Consider the following 5,804-nt stretch of genomic DNA (forward strand, 5'->3'; position numbering starts at 1 on the left):
ATACAGTCGTAGAACAACGTTTTTATACAAATTAAATTAAAGTTTTTATTTAAATTATTAAATAATATGATTGATTGTCCAAAATTACTGCAAAATATAAATTTTAAAATAAATCCAATATACCTACTACCGATCCTCAAATTTATTCAACACAAAAAATTCAACTAAAAATTATATGCAAAATTCTCCATCCAATATTTTAATGTCCGCAGGTAACTCAATAAAAAATATTGATTTTTTTTTGTAATTCTTTAAATATGTTTATAGCAAATGTTTTAATAAATACATAACAAATAAGGTACCTACTATAATAGTTCAATTATAGAAGCATAATAAATATCTCGTTTTTATTTCATCTTGTTTTTTATTTTATAAATTAAAAATATTATAATGTATGATATTAATACTAAATAATACCTATTTCTTCTTTTATTATTATTATTATTATTACTATTATTATTTTTATCATTTATATTATTATTATTGTTATATATAAATCACCGAAAAGTACTTAGATAATATAATACATATTATATACATGTTATTATAGAAAAAAAAAAATGTAATTGGAATTTATTTCCGTAATAAAGAAAATATTATTATATTATTATTATTATTATTAAATATTGGCAAAAAAAAGCGGTTGGGGGACATTGCCCCTCCCAGCCCCCCCCCCCTGTGGGTGCCCTTGAAAAACTTTGTTCCAGAACTGTAAAAAAATGCTCATGAGTTTCACAGCATTTAAAACAAGTTGAATAAATAGATCCAATAGAAAATAGGAAAAGTGAGTGGTAACTGGTATGAGACTTAGAAATAATAATAATAAATAAATAAAAATATAAAATAAAATAAAAATATAATAAATATAATAATAATAGTAATAATAATATAGTTATAGTTATAATATTAGGATAGTGTTGAATTTTAAATAAGGTTCGGGGTTATACCATACTACAGTACTACTACTAATCGTACTAATAAATTAAAACTACTGTATCTTTATTCCTCTTGGACTCATAATGCTATGTAACAAATATATATATATATATATCTCCCTCGGCTCTAGCAGCCTAACTCGCCTTTCCAGAGGCTGAAACATACTAACATTCAACGCTATAGTAAGCCGAAAATGTGCGAATGCCGTGCTGCGACAAAATTAAAACCTATTCAAATAAACTTAAATTCGATATTTGTTCATTTATATTAAAATATGTTTTATTGGTGTATAAATAACGAAAAATGTTATACCGACGAGAGAAATGCAGTTTTTGCTGTACCTACCGATCTATGCAAATTAAAATCATATTATTGTAGTCGACCGGCGTTCGCGTGTTCTCGCTTGCGATGTAGATTAGGCCTACAGAGGACACCACAATAAAAAACGCATCACGTGTAATACCTCATGCTTTTAAACAATACCTATGGACGATGTGATATAAGGTCGTTTAACAAGCATATATGTGGTGTAGAAACTTACGCGACGCTGCAATAATCCTATACATCGAGTCCTTACATTGAACTAATATAGATAACACCAATAATTATAAGATAAAAAGCTGTATAGCACAAGACTGTGGTAGAGATTTAAGTAATACACTTTTGGAGCTGTACAAATCACAGGTGGCTTAAACTAAAATTCACGAAACCTCGGAGACTGGAGAAATGTTTGGACGCTTCCGTTCATAACAAAATCACATTTGAAAATTATTTTTTTCTAAACATCAGTGCGGCGCCATTTGTAAGAAGCGTAGGTATGTAAAAAATTGAAAAAACAAATATTTTGTGATAAATGATTATTGATTCCTATTATAATAGTATATACCTAATAATCAATAATCAATACACTTCAATAACAAATTATAAACAAGGAGACAATGTCAACGCACTCACGTTCATAGGTAGTCTTTCATCCTGCCAAAGATAAAGATAAAATGTCGTTATCATGTGTTCAAAGTTATTTCGTCAACCGATAATATAATAATATTATGACTATAGTTACACAAATAAGTAATAACTACGTTCTGTGACTGTTCTGTGCAACACATAAATTAGCTAAAGATTATTTCATAATATTATTATGTTATAGCAGGGAACATAATAGCGAAGTACCTACATATTATTTTATTCCTCAATGGCTCAATATACAATAATATAATACAGCCATATAGCCCAAATAGGTATAGGTATTATACAACATTTTCGTATTTATATTTTTACTTCAAAATAATCGAAATAAAATGGAAAAAGTCTTTTATTTTTTGGAGGTGTACATTTTAAACTGGGGGGTGCACAAGTCTGAAGTCCCCTTAGCATATCCCTAGTTGCGCCAATGATGAAATATTGTTTTTGTAAAATTGTCTGGTTGTTGCATTATTGTTGCCTTATTGCCGAGATGGCGTGATCGGGAATGCAGAGGCGTAACAAAAAATAGTATGTGTGGCTCATGCGGGGAGGAAATTTCAGCCTTGGGTATAATATAAAGGGGATTTTATACCGTGATTTTCTGTTTTTGTCTAATATCTACATAGGGTCTTAGACCGGTTCTTTGCCAAACATACCAATTGATCTAATGAAGCGGTAAGAATTCTAAAAACAGAAAATCACGGTATCGAATCCCCAAGAGGACGCTACACGGATATTGATTGTATCCGTCTTACAAGTGCGTAACATAACAAATTGAACGCTTAGCAAAACACGTGTAGCCCCGGAAGTTTAAAAATTGAAGTAAATTGACCTTTTATAAAATCTAAAGGTAAGCTTATTATCGAGGCAACATCATGAGATTTTTATTATATTTTAATTTTAAAGCGAGTTATGAGTATTTTAGAATTGTTAAAGGTCCGGATTCGATATTTGTTATTTGTACCAACTTTGGAAGGGAGATTGAGCATAAACGAAGGAAATTGCAGCACAAAACAGCTCAAATGGAGCACAGACGAAAGCCAGGGTTTGAACTCAATATGTTAAGATACCTAAAGTAGTAAAGTTTATAAATTGTGCTATATAATAATATAATAATTAATATTATATACAGTGTTGGGTAGTAACGTAACGCGAATTACAAATTACTGTAACGCAATTACTTTTTCAGTAACGCAGCAGTAATTTCATTACATTTTACTTACAGTAACGCAATTACTTTTTAAAAGTAATTTCTATGCAGTAACGCACTAATGCGTTCTTTTCCACGTTACTTATTAATAGAGTTAGGATGTTGATGACCTAAAAAACACACAAAAATGCCCTAAAAACTTCAAAAAATGACCTTAAAAATTATCTAAAATACTAATTAAGTAAGTGAAAAAACTTATTTATAAATAATAATTTTTATTAGAGATATGGGTATAATAATGGTTGTAATAGTTACAAAAACCCCACAATAATAATATTAAAATTATTTTTTACTAATAGTCCAAATACAAAGTTAGACTTTAAACAAATTAAATTTGTTTCCAAACTTGGGTGTAACATTTGCCCTAAAATCTATAATTTGTGAAAAATGCCCCACATTATATAAAAAGTACAAAAAGTGCCCTAAAAGATGAAAAAATGACCTAAAAATGTTGAAAAATGACGTTAAAAAACAAAAAAAATGCATTTATAGCTAAAAATTCAAAAAATGCAAAAAAATGCAAAATAAAATTAGAATATTCTGCATCAAGGGAGCATGAAACAAAGTTTTAGCTAGGATAGCATTGTACAGAATAAAAGGAAAAAAATGCAAAAGTCATCAACATCCTAACTCTACTTATTAAAATAATAGTTTTGAATGTAGTACAAAAATAAGCTGATAAGATATTCCAGAAAAATTAAAAATCAATTTTATTTACTTTTGATTCCGATAATAGTTAACAATATTATTAAACATTCCAGGAATTAATGTTATTACTTTCATTATCAGAAAGAAAAGAGTTCGGCTTAAAAATAAAATTTAATTAAAACGAATTATGATTTACGACTTATGAGTAAGCCACCTATCGGCTATCAACCTTTATGGCTATAGGTACGAATTTAAAACTGATAGGTATACCTACCTACCGGCTACCTCGATGTTAATATGGTTCAAAAAAAATTATAACTGTTATCAGAGATTAAAAAAAAAAGTAACGTAACGTGATAAAAATAATTTTAGGTAACGCAAATGTAATTAAAATAAAAATATGTGAAGTAACGAGTAACGTAATTCCATTACTTTTTAAAAGTAATTTACCCAACACTGATTATATATTATATATACTGTTATAATGCGTATAAAATACTCTTAGTGGCTTGGTGTGGCTTTAGTCCATACACTCAACTGCGGAAACACTCCGATTGTACATATCGACAGGTGTTGCTAGCTCCCGGATGGATGACCACCGGGGATTTTTAGCAACAAATCCTTGCCACAGATACATACCTACGTGTTTCAACCAACCGTTCCTTCCCCCTACAAACAACCTACAAACAAAAAAACAGCTAAGGGCCATATTTGCTAAAAAATAAAAAGTAAAAAAAGCAGGTAAGTGGATGTCGCTCTGCTGTACAGTAGTTTACAAGTTGGTCATTGTATAATGGGTTGTACTGTGCGGGAGGATACTGTAGGTTTTTGTAAGCACGTTTGTTTTAGTTTGGCAGAATTTTCATGTGGGCACCCGTATGTATCTGCCATGCCGGATGGGGGATGGCGGCCTCTCTCTCCAGACACCGTGACTGCCCGAAGAGAAGTGCCGCCCGAGACCGAGATTAGAACTGACGACGGTGCGCGTCGAAACCGACGACTTAGTCCGCTCGGCCACTTTGTCAATAACATAAAATGTTTGAATTTATAATTTATCTCTAGCACTCATTTGATCTGCAGCATCAATTGCTTTGCCATCATTTACAGAGACTATAGTGACTAGTGAGTACCGTGCAGTCATACGCGGTGCGACCGACCTGCAGTCGATAATAAACTATTGTTTCTATTAGGTACGTAAACGATATATTATGTATAAATATTATTTTCTAAAAATATACTATAAACAGTAATCGGGTATCATTCTTAAATACATGATATTTTACTTGTTGTGCTAACGTGTACAATTGTACGGATTAATTTATAATAATAGTAAAAAAAAGTATAAATATAACAAAAAAATTGTAGTCATACATTTTACTTTCGTAGGCCCTAGGCACAGTGCCTATAGTGCCTATGCGCTAATACGGCCCTGGTTCAAACACCAGGATACAATTTTAAACAAACATTTGGGCGTTGATAACCGTTATTATTCAGCGGGTTAATATTGGTTAATACGAGTGTTTGAGAGGTAATTCAGAAAAAAACATAATTTTCAATATTAATATTTAACTAGCTGATCTCGTGCACTTTGTTGCCCGGCAACCAATAATTATTATTATAATAGTTTCAAAACCCATGGAAACCATTTATAAACAAAAATTTCCATCGGGAATCTCAAAATCCCTGTTGAGCACCTCCCGGGGCTGGAACTCTCCCTTTTTAAATTAGCCTATCTTCTGTCCAGAAGTCTAATCCATCTCTGTACCAAACGATACCGTGCACTTCGTTGCCCAATAAAAATGCCAACTTTATATGAATAATGTGTCTTACATATTACTATGGCAACCATTTATATATACAAACAATTTAATCTCAAATCTCAAAATAATATACTAATTGTTGCCATGGTAATATGGACACACAGACACACAGGCATACATTCATTTTTGTATATATAATATAGATTAGATATTTGTTTTAAATGTTTAATTGTTTAACAAAATGCCCAAAAATTGTTATTATTAAGAGGACGTGATACCCGCAT

The sequence above is a fragment of the Acyrthosiphon pisum genome, chromosome A1, assembly GCF_005508785.2.
Source record: "Acyrthosiphon pisum isolate AL4f chromosome A1, pea_aphid_22Mar2018_4r6ur, whole genome shotgun sequence".
Classification (NCBI taxonomy): domain Eukaryota; kingdom Metazoa; phylum Arthropoda; class Insecta; order Hemiptera; family Aphididae; genus Acyrthosiphon; species Acyrthosiphon pisum.